At 51.1% G+C, this 20,514-nt stretch overlaps 1 long non-coding RNA gene and 1 pseudogene across 3 annotated transcripts in view; both read right to left on the reverse strand.

Moving 5' to 3' along the window:
- LOC123789944 (uncharacterized) overlaps positions 1 to 4,189 on the reverse strand; it is a 464,623-nt gene extending 460,434 nt beyond the window's left edge. For all 3 annotated transcript variants that reach the window (XR_015723084.1, XR_015723083.1, XR_015723085.1), the window contains exon 1: positions 4,086 to 4,189. This is a non-coding gene — a long non-coding RNA (uncharacterized LOC123789944). The remainder of the gene's footprint in view (positions 1 to 4,085) is intronic.
- Positions 4,190 to 9,743: 5,554 nt separating this feature from the next.
- On the reverse strand, positions 9,744 to 14,706 carry LOC123780125 (rho guanine nucleotide exchange factor 11 pseudogene; annotated as a pseudogene).
- Positions 14,707 to 20,514: the final 5,808 nt, after the last annotated feature.

Genomic DNA, 20,514 nt, shown 5'->3' on the forward strand with positions numbered 1-20,514 from the left:
GCCTGCCAGGAGGCTACCGGGAGCTCCTCCAGGCGCAACCCGCCAGGAGGCTACCAGGAGCTCCCCCTGCCCCGGCGCTGCCCGCAAGTCGCCAACCTTAAGCGCCCCCCAGAAGCCCGCAAGGCGGCGACCCGGAGTTCCCCCCGGTGCTGCCTGCGAGGCTCCCTTCAGCGCTGCCCGGGAGGCGGCAACCCGGAGCTACCCCCCCCCCCACCCGCGCTGCCCGCGAGGCGGCCTCCTGGAGCTACCCCCCCCCCCCCAGCTGCCTGCCAGGAGGCTACCGGGAGCTCCCCCAGGCGCAACCCGCCAGGAGGCTACCCGGAGCTCCCCCTGCCCCGGCGCTGCCCGCAAGTCGGCAACCCTAAGCTCCCCCAGCGAAGCCCGCAAGGCGGCGACCCGGAGTTCCCCCGGTGCTGCCTGCGAGGCTCCCTTCAGCGCTGCCAGGGAGGCGGCAACCCGGAGCTACCCCCACCCACCCGCGCTGCCCGCCAGACGGCCTCCCGGAGCTACCCCCTCCCACCCCGTGCTGCAGGCTACCCCGAGCTTACCGCTGGTGCAGCCCACAAGGCGGCAACCCGGAGCTCCTCCCCGGGGCAGCCCACGAGGCGGCCACCCGGGGCTCTACCCCTTCCCCCCTGCCCCGCCCCCCCGCGCAGCCCGCCAGGAGGCTACCCGGAGCTACCCCCAGCGCAGCCCAAGAGGCGGCCACCCGGAGCTACCCCCCCCCCCCACAGCCTGCCAGGAGGCTACTGGGAGCTCCTCCAGGCGCAACCCACCAGGAGGCTACCAGGAGCTCCCCCTGCCCTGGCGCTGCCCGCAAGTCGGCAACCCTAAGCTCCCCCAGCGAAGCCCGCAAGGCGGCGACCCGGAGTTCCCCCGGTGCTGCCTGCGAGGCTCCCTTCAGCGCTGCCAGGGAGGCGGCAACCCGGAGCTACCCCCCCCCCACCCGCGCTGCCCGCCAGACGGCCTCCCGGAGCTACCCCCTCCCACCCCGTGCTGCAGGCTACCCCGAGCTTACCGCTGGCGCAGCCCACAAGGCGGCAACCCGGAGCTCCTCCCCGTGGCAGCCCACGAGGCGGCCACCCGGGGCTCTCCCCCCTCCCCCCCCCCCCCCCCCCGCGCAGCCCGCCAGGAGGCTACCCGGAGCTACCCCCCCCCCCCACAGCCTGCCAGGAGGCTACCGGGAGCTCCTCCAGGCGCAACCCGCCAGGAGGCTACCAGGAGCTCCCCCTGCCCCCGCGCTGCCCGCAAGTCGGCAACCCTAAGCTCCCCCCAGCGAAGCCCGCAAGGCGGCGACCCGGAGTTCCCCCCGGTGCTGCCTGCGAGGCTCCCTTCAGCGCTGCTAGGGAGGCGGCAACCCGGACCTACCCCCCCCCCCACCCGCGCTGCCCGCGAGGCGGCCTCCCGGAGCTACCCCCCTCCCACCCCGTGCTGCAGGCTACCCCGAGCTTACCGCTGGCGCAGCCCACAAGGCGGCAACCCGGAGCTCCTCCCCGGGGCAGCCCACGAGGCGGCCACCCGGGGCTCTACCCCTTCCCCCCTGCCCCGCCCCCCCCCCCCCCCCCCCCCCCCCGCACAGCCCGCCAGGAGGCTACCCGGAGCTACCCCCAGCGCAGCCCAAGAGGCGGCCACCCGGAGCTACCCCCCCCCACAGCCTGCCAGGAGGCTACCGGGAGCTCCTCCAGGCGCAACCCGCCAGGAGGCTACCAGGAGCTCCCCCTGCCCCCGCGCTGCCCGCAAGTCGGCAACCCTAAGCTCCCCCAGCGAAGCCCGCAAGGCGGCGACCCGGAGTTCCCCCGGTGCCGCCTGCGAGGCTCCCCTCAGCGCTGCCAGGGAGGCGGCAACCCGGAGCTACCCCCCCCCACCCGCGCTGCCCGCCAGACGGCCTCCCGGAGCTACCCCCTCCCACCCCGTGCTGCAGGCTACCCCGAGCTTACCTCTGGCGCAGCCCACAAGGCGGCAACCCGGAGCTCCTCCCCGTGGCAGCCCACGAGGCGGCCACCCGGGGCTCTCCCCCCTCCCCCCCCCCCCCCCCCCCCCCCCCCCCCGCGCAGCCCGCCAGGAGGCTACCCGGAGCTACCCCCAGCGCAGCCCAAGAGGCGGCCACCCGGAGCTACCCCCCCACCCCCGCAGCCTGCCAGGAGGCTACCGGGAGCTCCTCCAGGCGCAACCCGCCAGGAGGCTACCAGGAGCTCCCCCTGCCCCCGCGCTGCCCGCAAGTCGGCAACCCTAAGCTCCCCCCAGCGAAGCCCGCAAGGCGGCGACCCGGAGTTCCCCCCGGTGCTGCCTGCGAGGCTCCCTTCAGCGCTGCCAGGGAGGCGGCAACCCGGAGCTACCCCCCCCCCACCCGCGCTGCCCGCGAGGCGGCCTCCCGGAGCTACCCCCTCCCACCCCGTGCTGCAGGCTACCCCGAGCTTACCGCTGGCGCAGCCCACAAGGCGGCAACCCGGAGCTCCTCCCCGGGGCAGCCCACGAGGCGGCCACCCGGGGCTCTACCCCTTCCCCCCTGCCCCGCCCCCCCCCCCCCCCCCCCCCCGCGCAGCCCGCCAGGAGGCTACCCGGAGCTACCCCCAGCGCAGCCCAAGAGGCGGCCACCCGGAGCTACCCCCCCCCCCCACAGCCTGCCAGGAGGCTACCGGGAGCTCCTCCAGGCGCAACCCGCCAGGAGGCTACCAGGAGCTCCCCCTGCCCCCGCGCTGCCCGCAAGTCGGCAACCCTAAGCTCCCCCCAGCGAAGCCCGCAAGGCGGCGACCCGGAGTTCCCCCCGGTGCTGCCTGCGAGGCTCCCTTCAGCGCTGCCAGGGAGGCGGCAACCCGGAGCTACCCCCCCCCCACCCCGTGCTGCAGGCTACCCCGAGCTTACCGCTGGCGCAGCCCACAAGGCGGCAACCCGGAGCTCCTCCCCGGGGCAGCCCACGAGGCGGCCACCCGGGGCTCTACCCCTTCCCCCCTGCCCCGCCCCCCCCGCGCAGCCCGCCAGGAGGCTACCCGGAGCTACCCCCAGCGCAGCCCAAGAGGCGGCCACCCGGAGCTACCCCCCCCCCCCCACAGCCTGCCAGGAGGCTACCGGGAGCTCCTCCAGGCGCAACCCGCCAGGAGGCTACCCGGAGCTCCCCCTGCCCCGGCGCTGCCCGCAAGTCGGCAACCCTAAGCTCCCCCCAGCGAAGCCCGCAAGACGGCGACCGGGAGTTCCCCCGGTGCTGCCTGCGAGGCTCCCTTCAGCGCTGCCCGGGAGGCGGCTACCCGGAACTCCCCCCTGTGCAGCCCGCCAGGAGGCTACCCGGAGCTCCCCCGCGGCACAGCCTGCGAGGCGGCCACCTGGAGCTACCCTGCAGCAGCCCTGGAGGCAGCGACCCAGAGGTCCACCAACGCTACCCAGGACCCGGTTACCAGGTCATAAAAGCACTTCAGGCCCGGGAGCAGGAGCCAGGCAATGATAAAGTGGAAGACCTTGCTGCTACTCTATTCATCTAAGTCCCGCTTCTTCAGGCAGAAGCTGGGGAAAGAATGGTGTGGGTAGTTCTCAGTCCCTGTCCCCAGGTAAATGTTTGCAAACACTGATCTAAAGAGTTCTAACAAAGAATTGAATTTCCCTTAAAAATAAAATAGGTGATGGGGATTAAGGAGGACATGTGATGAGCACCAGGTGTTGAATAAGTGTTGAATCACTAAATTCTACACCTGAAGCTAATATTACACTATACGTTAACTGAAATTTAAATAAAAACTTTAAAAAAGAGAAAGAAATGAGCTATCAAACAATGAAAAAACATGGAGGAACCTTAAATGCTATTACTAAGTGGAATAAACCAGTCTGGAAAGGCTACAAACCGTATGATTCCAACTATGACATTCTGGAAAGAGCAAAACTATGGAGACAATAAAAAGATTTATACAGGGTAAGAGGTAAAAAACGACCCACATAGAAGCATTTCCGCCATGTTTCCCAAGATTCAAACTTTTCCGCTTAGGTTTGATACATTCGGCAGGAGAATATCAGGGACAAGAAGGAAACCTTAAAAGTGTTCAAACAGCAAGATTAAAAATTCAAACAGTGAGTTGATGTGGCTGGCCATGCCTCCCTACCTTGGGCTGACCGAGTCTCTCCCTGGAGATTTACTTGGGGCTCAGGAGCCCCGCTCGGCGCTGCAGGACCGGAGGCCATTCCCCACGCCAAAGTGGACTCCAGAGCCAGGCACCAGGCGGGGGGCGGGGAAGTCTGTGCCTGAGCATGCGCCTTATTGGCTCCTGCCCGGAAGCCGTTGGGGAGAGTGCACCTGCAGCCAGTTAGCTTGCAACCGTTGTGCATGTGCTCTTGGTGCTAGGGAGGCCTGCAGGTGCTGTGCTGCTTCCTTGTTTGTTACTAAGGCACTGTGATTGGCAGCCCTGGAGAGTCTACTTTTTCCAACTGTATTAAGGAGACCCAGGGAAAAAAAAATAACGCTTGCCAGGGGTGGAGGTGGAGGAAAGATTAACAGAGGACACAGGATTTTTAGGGCAGTGAGAATACCCTGTATGGTATTATAAGGATGGCTGGATCATTATATATTTGTCCAAAACCATGGAATGTACTCCAAGAGTGAACTTTAAGGTAAACTGTGGACTTTGGGTGCTTATGATGATGTCAATGTCCACTCATCCTTGGTAACAATGTACCATTCTGGTGAGTGGTCAGTAATGGGGGAGGCAATGGAGGAGTGTGTGTGTGTGTGTGTGTGTGTGTGTGTGTGCACTCACACAGGGGATATATGGGAAAAATCTCTGTGCCTTCCTCTCAATTTTGTTGTAAACCTGAAACTGCTCTAAAAAAATGGATGTCTTAAAAAAAGAATGCTGTCAGATGTCTGTCAGAAGATATAGTAGGTATAAATACACACCCAAATAAAGTACAAAAAAGCTTAATAAAATATATGACACACCAGCACACTCATCATACATAAGAAACATAATATTGTGAGAAACAACAGATCAGTAAATAAAACTTCAATTTCAGAATAAACATCTTTGAGCATCCCAGAATCGAAAGCAAGAAAGGAAGCTAAATAAATTATAGTGTTCTAATTGTATAATGAGACAATATAAATCAGAGAAGCAAAATTTTACATAGCATGATACTTGGAAAAGAATTGATTCAATTGGGTTCCCCATGGTTTTATTTTAAAAATTATTTTACAACTTTCCTATAAAATACAAGATGCAGCATAAAATGCACAAAACATATATGTAAAGTATAATAAATATACAGCAAACATCCAATAGCCACTACCAAAGACAAGTAGGGCATCGCAAGAACTCTGGAAGTCCCTTTGTTTTCATCACCCCTAATTCTCCCCCTAACTTCTCGTGTAAACTTCTTTGCTTTATACTTTTTATTCATCCACTAAAAAATAGATTTACCTGTTTTAAAACTTATGTAAGTGGAATCATCTTTAATATATTCTATTTTAAATGTATTTCTTTTTACTTTATATACAGTAAAATTCACTCTTTGAATTAATTTCACCTTGATCAGATTTTGCTTATCTATTTTGAAGCTCTGTTGTTGGGTACCTCCCACCTTTGGAACTGTTATATCTTCCGCAAGAAATGACCCCTTTTGGAAAAAAAAAAAGAAAGAAAGAAAAGAAACGACCCCTTTTGAATCATGAGATGTCCTTCTCTCTGGTAATGTTCCTCATTCTGAAGTCTATTTTGTCTAATATAATGTAGCTACTCCAACTTTCTTTTGTTTAATGTTTGAATAGTATGTATTTTACTTTTTTAATTATTTTTTAGATTTTATTTTACTTTTAGTCTTTTTTTTTTTTAAGCAGACAGCATATTGTTGGGTCTTCCTTTTATTTCTAATTTATAATCCCAGTCTCTTGGTTTCTTTAGATCATTTATATTGAATCCAATTTCTGATATGGTTAGATTAAAATTACCATTTTGCTAATTGCATTCTATTTATTCTATCTAATCAGTTCTTTTTCTGCCCCCTTTTGTGTTAGTTTTTATGAATCCATTTTAACTTCATCATTTCCCTATTATTTATATCTTTTTAAAATATTTTAAATTGTTGTTCTAGGATTAAAAACATTTAATCGAAGTCTAACTTCAAATAATATCACTACCTGATGTGTCGTAAAAGAGATTTACACCAGTATATCCCCAATTCCTCACTCTCATCCTTTGGGTGATTTTTTTTTGTCATAAATTCTACTTTTACTTATGCCATCAACAAAACATATTGCTACCATGCATATTTCTTTTATTCCACTCCCACTGCTTTTCATTTCTTTGGTGGATCCATGTGTTGGTCTGGTATCACACTACTTCTGCCTGAAAACATTAAACGTTATTCATAGTGCAAGTCTACTTGGCAGTGAATTCCCTCGGTTTTGTTTTTATGAGAAAGTATAGATTTCTCCTTCATTCTTCTTCCTGCTTTATTGAGGTATGATCGACAATAATTATATGTATTTAAGTTGTACAGTGAGTTTTTTGAAGTTATACAAGTTAACGATGCCTTAATATATGTATACATTGTGAGGAAATGAGTACCACCTCAAGTTGATTAACACATTTATCACCTTTCACAATTACACTTTTTGTGTGGTGAGAACACTTAGGATCTATTCTCTTGGCATATTTTAAGTATGCAATACAATACTATTAATTATAGTCACCATGCTACATATTAAAGCCCCAGAACTTATCATCTTACCAACATCTCCCCATTCCACCACCACCCCCATCCTTGGCCACCAGCCCCTGGCAGTTACCATGTTACTGTCTGGTTTGATGAATTCAACTTTTTTAGATTCCACATGTAAGTGAAATCACACAATATTTCTCTTTCTGTGTTTGGCTTATTTCACTTAGCATAATGTCCTCCAGTTTCATTCATGTTGTCACAAATAGAATTTCCTTCTTTCTTATGGCTGAACGGTATTCCATAGTTTTGGCTATTTGGGTCTTTTGTGGTTTCATACAAAGTTCAAGGTTGTTTTATCTACTTCTGTGAAAAATGCCATTGGAATTTTGACAGGGATTGCATTAGATCTATAGATGACTTTTGGTAGTATGGACATTGTAATAATATTAATTCTCCTAATCCAGGAACAAGGTATCTTTCCATTTGTTTGTGTCTTCAAGTTCTTTCATCAATGTCCTACAGTTTTCAGTGTACACATCTTTCACCTCCTTGATTCAATTTATTCCTAAGTACTTTTACTTTTTGATGCTTGGCAGCAGGAGTGTTCCCAGCCTGTGACTGAATTAAAGGGCCATATCAGGATCTACAGTTGGACCAAGCTCAGAGGGCCTGCCTCAGGGACACGGACAGATGTGTCTACCACCCGGTCCCTTGGCATACACAACTAGTGGCTAAAAGGGACCAGAATTGGGTCACAGGCCACTTCAAGGTCTGAGGTTCGCAGGACTGCTACCTGTGGCACAGGCGAGTGTGACTCTTAGTGGTCCTGGTGGATAGATGGTGTTGGTGGGGAGACCAAGACCAAATATGGTTTAGCCAAGTCCACAGGGAGACTGCAGCTGTTTCTGAATCTGTACCCAGACACTAGATCAGTGAGTCTGCCACCTGGGCATGGGTCTGCCTACTCAAAATGGCCCTCATGGATCATGGGTTACACTGGGATTTTCACAATCTCTTAACTAGATCCCAAAGCTCCCACAAAGGCACTTTAGTCCATGGTTGGCTGCCAAATTATTGTTACTGAGGGGGGATATGAGGCCAGCATTACCAAAGCCAAAAAACACACCACAAGAAGCACCTGGGTGGCTCAGTCTGATGAGTGTCCAACTCTTGGTTTTGGCTCAGGCATGATCTCAGGGTCTTGGGATAGAGCTATGTGTTGAGCTCTGCGTTCAGTGTGGAGTCTGTTTGTCCTTCTCCTTTCCCCTGTGTCCCTCCCTCTCCTCTCTTCCTCACCCTCTAAAATAAGTAAAATCTTAAAAAAAAAAAAAAAAGACACTACATGAAAAGAAAACTACTGCCAATATCCCTGATGAATATACATGCAAACATTTTCAACAAAATATTAGGAACCAAATTCAACAACAAATTAAAAGGATCATATGTCATGATCAAGTGGGAATCACCCCTAGAATACAAGAAAAGTTCAACATATGTAAATCAATATATGTGAGACACTATATTTAAAAAAATGAGGGATAAAAACCATATGATAATCTCAATAGATGTAGAAACAGCATTTGGCAAAATACAACACCCTTTCATGATTTAAAAAAAAAACTCATAAAATGTGAGTGGAGAAGAAACATACCTCAACATAATAAAAGCCATATATGACAAGCCCACAGCAATCATCATACTCAATGGTAAAAGGTCAAAAGCTTTTCTGCTAAAGTCAGAAGCAAGGTCAGGGTGTCCATGCTTACCATTTCTATTCAACATAGTACTGGAAGTCCTAGCCAGAGCAATCAGTCAAAACAATAAATAAAAGGGATCAAATCAGAAAAAAAAAAGATAAATTGCTTTTGCAGATGACATATTCAATAAATGTCAATAAATGGTGCTGGGAAAATTGGACAGCTATATGCAAAAGAATGAAACTTGACCACTCTCTCACACCATACACAAAGATAAACTCCAAATGGATGAAAGACCTCGATGTGAGACAGGAATCCATCAAAATCCTGGAGGAAAACATAGGCAGCAACCTCTACAACATCGGCCAAAGCAACCTTTTTCATGACACATCTCCAAAGGCAAGAGAAACAAAAGATAAAATGAACTTGTGGGACTTCATCAAGATAAAAAGCTTCTGCACAGTCAAGGAAACAGTCAAAAGAACTAAGAGGCAGCCCACGGAATGGGAGAATATATTTGCAAATGATACTACAGATAAAAAACTGGTATCCAAGATCTACAAAGAACTTTTTTTTTTTTTGGAAGAATATTTAACTTTTCTTTAAAAAAAAAATCTTAACCATGAGAGAAAGAAAATAAGAGTATACATTATTTTAACAGGAAAACAGTCATTTCCATCTCTATATTTTATATATTATATATATATTTATATATATATATATGTATATATACACCTAGCACAGTGTGTCTATTCTATCCGTCCGCAGGGAGGGGGCTGGCATGGGGTGAGCAACCGATGCTGCCGTGGCCCCTGGCGATGGTCCTAGGTTAATGCGGGAACTCCAGCATTCACACCCCCTGCCCCACCTCCTGGGCCTGGTTTTTAGGGCCCTACCGGATACACTGGTTTTTCTCTAGGGAGAGGGTGGGGAAGGGTGGACAGAGGTGGGGTCAGGAACTCCTGGAAGAGGACAAGTCCTAGGAGCAGGGAGAAGCTCTCTGCTCGGGCCACAGAGACTGGGCTCTCAAGCCACATGGGCTGGGACACCCTCCCACTCACGGGGACCCGGGTGCTCAGGTCTGGCTCCCCCCTCAGCCCTGACCCCGGAGCTGGCCTGTTAACTAGGAGATGCGAGCTGTCCCTCTGGGCCTGCCTCCGCCCCCGAGGAACAGAAACAAAACAGGTCAAAGTTATTTACAAAGCAAGACGCACATACAGCACGTATGTATTTATAGGAAACCGAAGTGACTATGAGGGGAGAAGCAGGGTGCCCACCTCAGCCCCGGGGTCCTGCGAAGAGGGGAGGGAGGAAGAAAGTGCATTTACACAGAGACTCCTCCTTTCACCTGCATGTCTGGGGGGGCCTTTCAGATGCAGTCAGCAAGCTCAGGAGAGGCCTTGGGGGGCGGCTGGAGGGAAGGGGAGACTACTGACACTTGACCGGGACCTGAGCAGACCAAGCGACATGTGGGGCGCCCCCGGGGGTCTCAGCTAGACCCGTTCTCCATGGCCTCCACCGCGGGAAGGAGGTCTGGGCTCCCACTGCCCTGTGCCCCTGCCTCGGGCCGGTCCCCAGAGCACGAGTGGGCAGTTACAGTCCTGGGGAAGAGGCCGCAGGCGCCACGCTGTCTTCCGGGGGGGCATTGGAGCCGTCCTCCGAGCACGGCCGTGGCTGGTGGCCATCCCTGGAGTCGCAGGCCAGGGCTTCCCTGGCCGGAGGTGACAGGGAGCCGTCTGTCCATCTAGCCACCTCCGTGTGGAAACTGCCCACGGGTGTGGTGCCGCCCGACACCTCTCCCGCAAGGGACCTGAGCAGCTCTCTGTGGGCCAGCTCCATGTCCCTGAGCCTGTTGAGCTTGACCGTGAGCTGCTCGATGGTGCGGAAGATGCTGCCCACGTCCCTGAGGGCCAGGCTGGGCGGGGAGTGGCGAGGGCGCCTGTGACCTCCACTGGGTCCCCGAAGCCGCCAGGCAGGGATGCTCTCGGGCTGGGAGGGCTCGGTGCTGGAGTCCGGGGTCCGGCCGGCATGCTGACATAGAAGCAGTTCCCTTTTCTCACGACTTTGTAACTTCCTGCCGCCTCGGTGCTTAAAGCCTCTTCTTCTGGGTTCCTGTCCAGCTCGGGAGACTCCCAGATCCCGGAATTCCTGACCTGTGGGGGCAGCTGTTCCAGAGAACAGAGAGCCATGTCCTCCTGCTCTGGCCCTTCACCCCCGGGGGGCCGTGCCCTGGGGCACCAGCTGCTGCTCCTGAGAGAAGGCGCAGGCGTCAGGCCGTCGTCGGGCTCCCTGGCGGGCTGCGCTTCGGGGTGGCGACCGGGCAGCAGGCCACACAGAATCAGGTGCCGCAGGCTCTCCACATCTTCCTGGGCTGAGTCGGCGAGCCCTTCCATGAACAGAGGACAGGGGATGGGCAGGAGGATAGCGTCTCTCATCCGGCCTCTCCTGTTCTCTCCATCCAGGGATGTGGAGGGGTGAGGCAGGGCACCCAGCTCCCCTTCGATGCTGTCTTCCTGCTCGGGATCATCTAGGAGGCCCGCGTGCTTCCCCTCAACCCTCTGCTGGGGCCCAGTGCCTGCTCCAGGCAGCTCCCCGGGCTCTGGTTCACTGTGGAACACTTCTGAGCCATCCAGCCGGACCCTGCTGGGGGTGGGGCTCTGCTGTGCTGGCTCCCGGGCGCCCAGGGGTGGGGGATGGGCGAGCACTGGGGCAGCTCCCGGGCGCCGGGTGGCGTTCCAAATGGCCTCGTCCAAGAGCTCCATCCACGTGTTCTTGTCTGACGACGTCAGTGTCACCAGCTCGTAGATCTGGGGGGGGCCCAGCTCCGAGGTGCAGATGATGAAGAAGGCTCGTTTGTCTGTGGCCACGGAGCGGATGAGCACGGCATTGAGCTTGAGGACAGGGCTGAAGGTCTGCTTGCTGTCCGCGGAGCCTGCGGCGGTCTTGCTGTGACACTTGAGCAGCAGCTTCTCGTCCTGGTTCTGCAGCAGCACCAGGAGATCCTCCAGCAGCAGCACGTGCTGGTCCAAGCTCTTATCCTTGCTGATCCTCCAGGTCAGGGGCCCCTCGTGGACCATCCTTCTGGCTGTGAGATCCAGGCTCTTGAACTCTGCTGCCAGGGGGTTGCTGGCCCTCTCCAGGGACGTGGTGTCCAGGCGTTTCTGGCAGCCCTCCAGTTGGTGCCGGTTCTCCGTCTGCTTCACCGCCTCGTTCGTATACTTAAGGATTTCCCGGCACTGGTCCCATGCCCGGCAGAGCTTCTAGTGCTTGGCGGTGCCACCCTCCGTGTGCTTGAGGACGCTCTCCAGCAGCAGCGGGTACTTGGTGAGCCGTTGCATCTGACACGATGAGATCCCTGAACTGCAGCCGCCGGCACCGGGGGTGACTCTCAGCCTCCTGCATGAAGAGCTGGAAGCAGCTCTCCTTGCGCTGCTTGGTCTTGATAAGCCTCAGGGCGATGGACTGATAGGAGCAGAACTGGGCAGCCACCTGCTGGAGCTCCTCCCGGCTAGGGCCGTCAAACCGAGCCAGCATGAGGTCACCGATGTCTCTGATAATGGGGCCCTCCTCTCGGAGCTTCCTCATGGCCTTGCACCAGGAATTACGGATCTCGATGAGCTCAGGCAGGTTGGGGAAGAGCCGGGCCAGCTCCTCCCGGGGCATCAGGTTCTCCTTCTTCATCCGCTGGTAGAAGATCAGGTCCAGGACCCGGAGCGTGCGCAGATGGGAGGCTTCCATCACAAACAGCTCATTGATGACCTCCTGCCGGTCAATCTCCCTCTGGCTTAGACCCGCCACCACATCCTTGCCCACCGTGTGCTGCCAGTTCTGGGCGTCCGGCTCTGGCTCCAAGTCCAAGAGCTGGCCCAAATCGTCCTCTAGGAGGTGGGGGAGGAAGGCGTCTGTGCAGAACCCCAGGCTGGGAGACTCGATGCTCCTGCAGCCCATTTTGGGGGTAAAGGGAGGGGTTGGGTTCTCCAGAGACCTTGTGGAGAGGCTGGAGGCAGAGGACAAGGCTGACTGGTGGAGGCGGGCAGCCTCCACGGCCGCATCCATGTCCACATCACTGCGAGAGCGGGGCACGTTCTCCACCTTCCGGGTCCACTTCAGCTCCTCCCAGCCCTTCAGGCTCTCAGAGCGGCCCAGGCGGATCTCTGAGTGTGAGCTGTCGCTCTCCAGCAGGTCCTTGGGGAAGCTTCCTGTGGAGAGCCGCTGCGTCCCGGGCTCCGGGGCGTCATACGGCTGGTTGTTCTCAAAGTGCTGAATGATGTCCCTCACATTGCCTGGTTTGACCTCCGCAGGGGACAAGGGAATATGAAATGTGCTCTGCGAAGAGCTTTTGGGCTTCCCGATGTACTTGAGGATAGGGTTTCGCCTCTTGTCCTCCAAGGCATCCTTGTCTTTTTTGGAATTGCTGCTCTTCTTGGTCTTTGGGAAGAAGGGCAGCCACTTGTCCTTGTCAGGAGCTGCCTGGGCCTTTTCAGCTATGCCGGAAGGCCATGCCTCTCGGAGATGGAGTCCAGCGTAGCCCATATAGGTATTGAGAGCGAAATCCATGGGGGCACTCCTGTCCTCCTCGTACTTGGACAGAATGCCTGCCAGGGCGGCTGGCTGCTTCTCGGCCACTTGGCGTTCTTGGACAGGGTCCCCATCCAGGTCCAGCAGGTCATTCTCACTGTACAGACTACCCAGCCCCAGGGTGTGCTTTGTTCTGTAGTCCTGGACCTGCCCCTGGATCTCGGGCATGGCTGCCTCCTGCACTTCCCAGAGCGTGGTGCGGACGTCCTCACTGCCGCGCAGACGCAAGTCAATTTCAGCCTGTAACACCTCCAGGACTTTCACTCTCAGCGGCGCATTTTTCTCTAAGAAAATATTCCAGATGTCTTTTCCTAAGCTTCAGGAGTCCTTGGGGTTTGTCTGCTGGTAAACTTCTGCACACAGGTAAAAAAGCAGCGGACTGGGGTCAGCCTGAGAGAAGATGTACTGCAGGAAAACGCCCAGGTGAGCGGGCCGTGCCTTCAGCTTCTCAAGGTCCTGGAAGATGATGTCGCCCACGTTGTTGAAATAACCCGGGTCATAATCTTCCTCTGGGCCAATAATTAAAGGCTTCGGGCTCTGGTCTGCGCCCTGCTCGCTGGTGCCAGGCCCTGGTGCGTCCGAGCCCTGCTGCCGGTGGTGCTGGGCCAGCCTGGCCATGATCACAGGTGAGGTTCGGGGACTGCCCAGCCCAGGGTCTGACAGTGCCAAGTTCCAATTCATCAGCGCCTCACTGAGGGAGGGGAAGTGCTCCGTTCCAGCATCCAAGCCGCTGTCTCCCTCCTGGCAGTCCAGAGAGAGCTGGCCTTCTGATGCTCTCTGGCTGTTGTCACCATATAGGGGGGGTATGTCCACGAAGCCACCCGTCTCCTGCTGGATCTTCAGCTGGAGCTGAGTGACACACCTCTGGGCACCTTCGATCTGCTCCTCCAGCAGGCTGGCAGGATTCCGGCTGTATACCTCACAAATACACTGTAACTCCTTTTCCTCCTGCCTCAGCATATTGCAAAGGATCTGGGTGGCATGTTTTTGGAATTCAGGATCCTGCAGTGGTTTGCCCCCCCCCCCCAGGCGCTGTGGGGGTGGGGGCAGAGGTGGGGGCCGAGGCAGCGGTGGGACCACAGGGGCGACTGGGGGGGCTCCGGCGGGGGCAGGGTCCTGCTGCAGCCCAGAGACACTGATGGACGAGGGGGAAGAGCCCAGGAGGGTCAGTGCGACATAGGCGCCAGATCTGATAAGGTTTACCACCTCCAGCTGTTGGTCACCATGGTGCCGTTGACTTTGATGATCCGGTCGCCCTCTTTGACACCAGCTCTCATGGCTGCCCCTCCGGGCCACACAGACTGCATGAGAACAATACGGTCCCCGCTGACCGTGAAGCCGAAGCCATGCTGGTCCTTCTGGATGATGACACAGCGCTGAACAAGAACCTGCTGTCTCGGAGGTGTCGGAGGGCTGGCGGAGGTGGGAAGGGGACCTGTGTTCAGGCGCCGGAACTCCCAAAGACAGGCCACTTAACCTGTCTATGCTCTGGGGTAACCTCACAGTCATGGTTTCTCAGTGTCTCCGCAGAACAAGGATCCTGCAGTTTTGATGTCTTGATCAGGGCTGAGTCAGCTGCAATTTTTAAGAAAGGTGGGAGGAGGGGCTCCCAACCTCAAGGTCGGATGCTCCGATGCTCAAATGCTCTCTGCTGGCTCTCAGGACCCTGGGAACTGAGGCTCCGCTCTACTTGTACCAGCGAGCATGGTGTCCATTCTCAGCCCCTGGCCCCTCCCCCGTCGGAGAAAAAAAACGAAAGAAAAAGAGGAAAAACTATGACCTTCTTAGAAACCAAAAACCCAACCGCAAATCTCTTCAAGGTTAGCGCTATGGGCTAAGACATGAATCACAGAAAGAATGTGCCTTCAAAATATCAGTCTTCACTGCAAGATACAGATGAAGCCCATGCTCCAGACGCCGTTCCCGCAGCTGTCCTCCCGCAGGCGGGCGCCTGGTGGCCGGCAGGGCTGTGCCGGGTCCCCCCGCGCTCAGCACGACGGCGACGCCAACGCCAGGGCAGGGGCGGCGAAGGGCCTGTCCGAACCGGCACCGGGGCAGGCCCCAGGCCGGCGCGCTAGGTGGGGAAATAAATGAAAGCATACAACAGGACGTGCACCGCAGCAGCCCTTCAAGTCGGGGCGGCCCTGCGACCACGGTTATGGAGCTCCTTAAAACACAGCAACAAAAACGGCTTTTACGTGAAAGGTCTGGAAACCCTTCAAGGAGCCGAAGGCACCCAGCAGGAGCGCGGCGCCCGCCGCCTCACGCCCGCCAGGCCCTGGCCTCCCCGCACCCCGCGCTCACCGTCCCGGCTGCCATCAACCGCGGTCGCCGCTTGCGTCCCCGCGCTGCCCGACCCGCAGCCTCCTCCGCGCCGGCCTGCGGGGGCCCGGCCCCAGCTACCCTTCACCCCGCCCGGCCCGCTCGCCCGCCGCCGCCTCCGCTCTGGCCCAGCGCGCGGGGCTCCTGGGGTGCAGGCCTGGCAGGCCGCAGGTGCCCACGCTGCCCCCTCCAGCCCCGCTCCAGCAGCGCACTACAAAGAACTTCTCAAACTCAATACAAGAGAAACAAACAAATCATAAAATGGGCAGAAGATATGAACAGTTTTCCAATGATGACATACAAATGGCTAACAGACACATGAAAAAATGTTCAAAATCCTTAGCCATCAGGGAAATTCAAATAGAAACCACACTAAGATACCACCTTACGCCAGTTAGAATGGCAAAAATCAACAAGGCAGGAAACAGCAATTGCTGGAGAGGATGTGGAGAAAGGGGATCCCTCCTACATTGTTGGTGGGAATGCAGGTTGGTGCAGCCACTCTGGAAAACAGTGTGGAGGTCCCTTAAAAAGTTAAAAATGGGGCTACCCTATGACCCAGCCATTGCACTACTGGATATTTACCCCAAAGATACAGAGGCAGTGAAGAGAAGGGCCATATGCACCCCAATGTTCATAGCAGCATTGTCCACAATAGCTAAATCACGGAAGGAACTGAGATGCCCTTCAACAGATGACTGGATTAAGAAGCTGTGGTCCATATATACAACGGAATATTACTCAGCTATCGGAAAGAACGAGTTCTCAACATTTGCTGCAACATGGACGGCACTGGAGGAGATAATGCTAAGTGAAATAAGTCAAGCAGAGAAAGATAATTATCATGATTTCTCTCATCTATGGAACATAAGAACTAGGAAGATCGGTAGGGGAAGAAAGGGATAAAGAAAGGGGGGGTAATCAGAAGGGGGAATGAAGCATGAGAGACTGTGGACTCTGAGAAACAAACTGAGGGCTTCAGAGGGGAGGGGGGTGGGGGAATGGATAGACTGGTGATGAGTAGTAAGGAGGGCACGTATTGCATGGTGTACTGGGTGTTATATACAACTAATGAATCATCGAACTTTACATCAGAAACCAGGGATGTACTGTATGGTGACTAACATAATATAATAAAAAATCATTAAAAAAATAAAAATAAAAAAATAAAATGGATTGAAAGAAGGATAAATAGGGGTGGATTGATAGGTATGTGGTAAGCAAATCTAGCAAATGCTAATGGTAGAATCTAGGCGGCAGTATATGGGTATTCACTTTAAAGTATTTCTACTTTATTGTATGTGTGAAAATATTTGTAATAAAATTTGGAACAAAAATAAAAAAAAAAGGAGGGCACGTATCGCATGGTGCACTGGGTATTATACGCAACTAATGAATCATCGAACTTTACATCAAAAAAATAAATAAAAATTAAAAAAAAAGAAAAAAGAAAAATAGTCCAAAATAACTATTTTCAGACATTATACTACAGGCAGTGCAAGACTGTGATCACTGGGAGAAGCTAATTCAGCCAGTAGCACCTTCCAGACCATGGAGCATGAAAAGGAGCCTCCAACAGCACTTGCGAGTCTCAGTGAGCACAGCAGATAAAGAATGGAGTTTGGAGCTACCACACTGAATCCAATCTGTAAGGCAGCATTCCAGAGGGAACTGCAGCAGAGAAGGAGCTATAAAAATCTGCAGAGGTGAACCCGGGGTCTTCAGCACCCCCCCACATGCACGCACGCACGCACGTGTGCAGGTATTCTGCAGGGCCGAGAACAGGAAGACTATTGGGGAAAACTGCCTGAGCTTGGAGAGGGTTTGGAATGTTAGAATTCTACCCCATCGGAGTGGAGAGAAGTCAATGAGCACTCGGAGCTCTCATACGAGATCCCAGAAAGACCCTATCTTAAAGTAGGACTAATCTAACCCCAAAGTAAAAGCTATTCTAAACCATATCGTCTAAGAGTTAAAAAGAAGCCTTAAAAGATTAAGCTGATCCACAAAAAAAATAAACCATATCCCAGAACAAAACTCAATACCCTATTAGGGGAAGATAACAAAACTTCCTAACTCAACTCCATAATGTTGAACATATAATCTAAAGTGTTAGAAAAAAAATAGTAAAAAAATTTTTAAAAAGGAATGTGTATGTTTCTTACTCTCAAAAACTATTTAGAGGGTTATCAGTTAGATGAATTAGAGTGAATCCAATTTATGTAACTGCCTAACAACAACTAATGGGATATATCAGTTTGCTTCATCACATTATCATACCACTACCATATAGTGGTGCAATTCAGAGAACAATTACCTAATAATGTGGGTTCAACTAACTTTTTTTGAATTACAAATCAAGCGAATCTTCTACAAGTCATTTAAATTATTGCAGCCCTAGTTTCCTTAGCTGTAGTATGCATAGAATGATGCCTACCTCTCAGTGCCCTGGTGATGGCTAAAAATGGCAAGAGATGGGAATATGTTTAGTTTGGTACTTGACTAATAACAGGACTTCACTATTATTTATTCATTAGATTTTTTAATGACAGAAAGATACATATTGTGAAAATTTAAGCTCATTGATTTCCCTTAATGACAACAGTATGATCTACCATAAAAAGTTTAGGGAAGATGCTAGAAAATGTAAAGAAATGAGCCATATTTTCATCTTTATCCATCTGGGGCACACTTTATACTACTATCACCATTATCATAAAAAAAACCCTCTTTGGCATTTGTTATCCTCAGAATTATATTAAGACTAATTCATAGGCTTATGTCCTCCTTATTAAAATTTTATAATCGAAGATAGGAAAATTGAATTGACATTTAAGTTAAGAACTAACTAGACACAAAATATAAATGGGGAAAAAAAGCATTTTTATTTTTACAGCCTTTAATTTTTAATTTTTTAAAACATTTATTTATTTTGAGAGAGAGAGAGAGAGTACAGGAGTGAGCACAAGTGGGGGGGCAGAGGGAGTAGGATAGATAATCTCAAGAGGACTCCACACTGGGCACGGAACCCACGGCGGGGCTCCATCTCAGGACGCTGAGATCATCGTCTGAGCAGAAACCAACAGTCAGAGGTTTAACCGACGGCACCACCCAGGTTCCCCTATTTTTACTGATTTTTCAAGTAAGTGAATTACAGAAGCAATTTCAGCAACTAATTGTGTGACAGACACAAAAGCCAAAAATGTTAGGTAAATTCATTGAACACTGAAGTTTTGTCTTTATTATTCTTACATTCCCAAAGCTTTTTCAAATGCCTAAAATAAAACAGAGACTCAGTAGAAACATGTTTGATAAATGAAGGAGGTTTTTATATGTTCTTTCATCAATGTGGTAAGGATTAAGGAAGCGATATTTCAGAGCTGTTTTCTTTTCCCTTACTTGGAAAGATAACTTGTAAATTTTTCATTGAGAACTAGGAAATACTTTGAGACGTGTCACAAAGGCAATGTTTAACAAAAAGAAAAAAAAATAGACACATCACAACACCTATGCCTATACCACTGTTATTGTCAGAGAAGTCAGAAATGTCAAAATTAAGCAGTTAATTGAGTAATCAAATTCACAACACAAACAACTATAAAGCACGTGATTTCTTCTGTTGATACTATAGAATCAGAAAAGTCTATATTTGAATTCTTAGTACTTTAATAACAGCATTACGAAGAGAGGGGGTATTTGAGGGTCAAAATTCAGCAAAATTAAGGCAGTATTAATGACATGACCCAGTTTAGTTTCCACTAGAGATTAATATAGAGAGGCTGTCAGGTGCTGCTAGAAATTTCCTACAAATCAATGATGCATGGAAAAAGTGATGCTTGGGAATTTAAACTATTCAATATTTTGTAGTAGAGGGAGAAGATAAAAATTAAGATAAAATCAGTGTTCTGAGAAAATATAAAGAAACAGACAAACTAAATTCTATAGGATAAATGAAAATATGCATCTAAGTATAAATATAAAACTTTCTAGAAATTCAAGAAAACAGGCATATTAAACAAAAAAAGGATTGCTTCTGTGTATTTAAACAAATACTCAAATTGTTCACAATACTAGCAATTTTAAATTGCTTCATTTCTTATCCTTTTCAAAGGCTGCTTTCATTTCAACATAACATTAAATTCTATGAGAAACCTACCAATGACTGATAATTTCAATCTAAAATCTGGTATCTAACGCTCTTATTCAAATAAAATATGACAGCCCAGATTTGAAACAAAAATTCTTACCCAGTAGTGGATAACATGGTAATTCTATTTTTAATTTTTTGAGGAACCTCCACACTGTTCTCTCCAGTCACTGCACAATCTGCATTCCCACCAACAGTGCCTGAGGGCTCCTTTTTGTCCACACCTTCATCAACACCTGTTATTTCTTGTCTTTTGATTTTAACCATTCTGAAGGTATGAGGTGGTATCTCATCCTGGTTTTGACCTGCATTTCCCCAAAAATGGTCCTCTCCCCATTTTTAATGGGAGTATTTGTTTGTTTGTTTTCTGGTGTTGAATTGTGTAAGTTCTTTACATATTCTGGATATTAACTCCTTATCAGATACATCATTCAGAAATGTTTTCTCCCACTGAATAGCTGGCCTTTTGTTTTGTTCGTGGTTTCCTTCACTGTACAAAAAACTTTTTGTTCTGATGTAGTCCTAATAGTTTAATTTTGCTTTTGTTTCCCTTGCCTTTGGAGACATATCTAGAAAAATGTGGCTATAGCCAGTGTCAAAGAAATTACTGCCTATGTTCTCTTCTGGGATTTTTATGGTTTCAGGTCTCACATTTAGGACTTTAATCCACTCCGAGTTTATTTTTGTGTATGGTGTGAGAAAGCAGTCCAATTTCATGTTTTTGCATGGAGCTATTATGGAGCTGTTTAGTTTTCCCAGTACCATTTGTTGAAAAGATGGGTCTTTTTCCCATTGTATAGTCTTGCCTTTTTCCTAGATTAATTGACCATAAATGTGTGGGTTTATTTCTGGATTCTTTGTCCTATTCCATTGATTTATATATCTCTTTTTGTGCAAGGCCTACTGTTTTGATTACTACACCTTTGTGGTATATCCTGAAATCTGGGATTGTGATATGTCCAGCTTCACTCTTCTCTCTCAAAATTGCTTTGGTGATTGAGGGCCTTTTCAGGTTATGCAAAGAAAACAAAAACACAAATTTGAAAATATATATGCACCCATATACCTACTGTAGCATTATTTACTATAGCCAAGATACAGAAGCAACCTAAGCATGTCCATCCATAGATGAAT

Source organism: Ursus americanus, chromosome 35 (genome assembly GCF_024610735.1).
Source record: "Ursus americanus isolate L20-20 chromosome 35, mUrsAme1.1.p, whole genome shotgun sequence".
Taxonomy (NCBI): Eukaryota; Metazoa; Chordata; class Mammalia; order Carnivora; family Ursidae; genus Ursus; species Ursus americanus.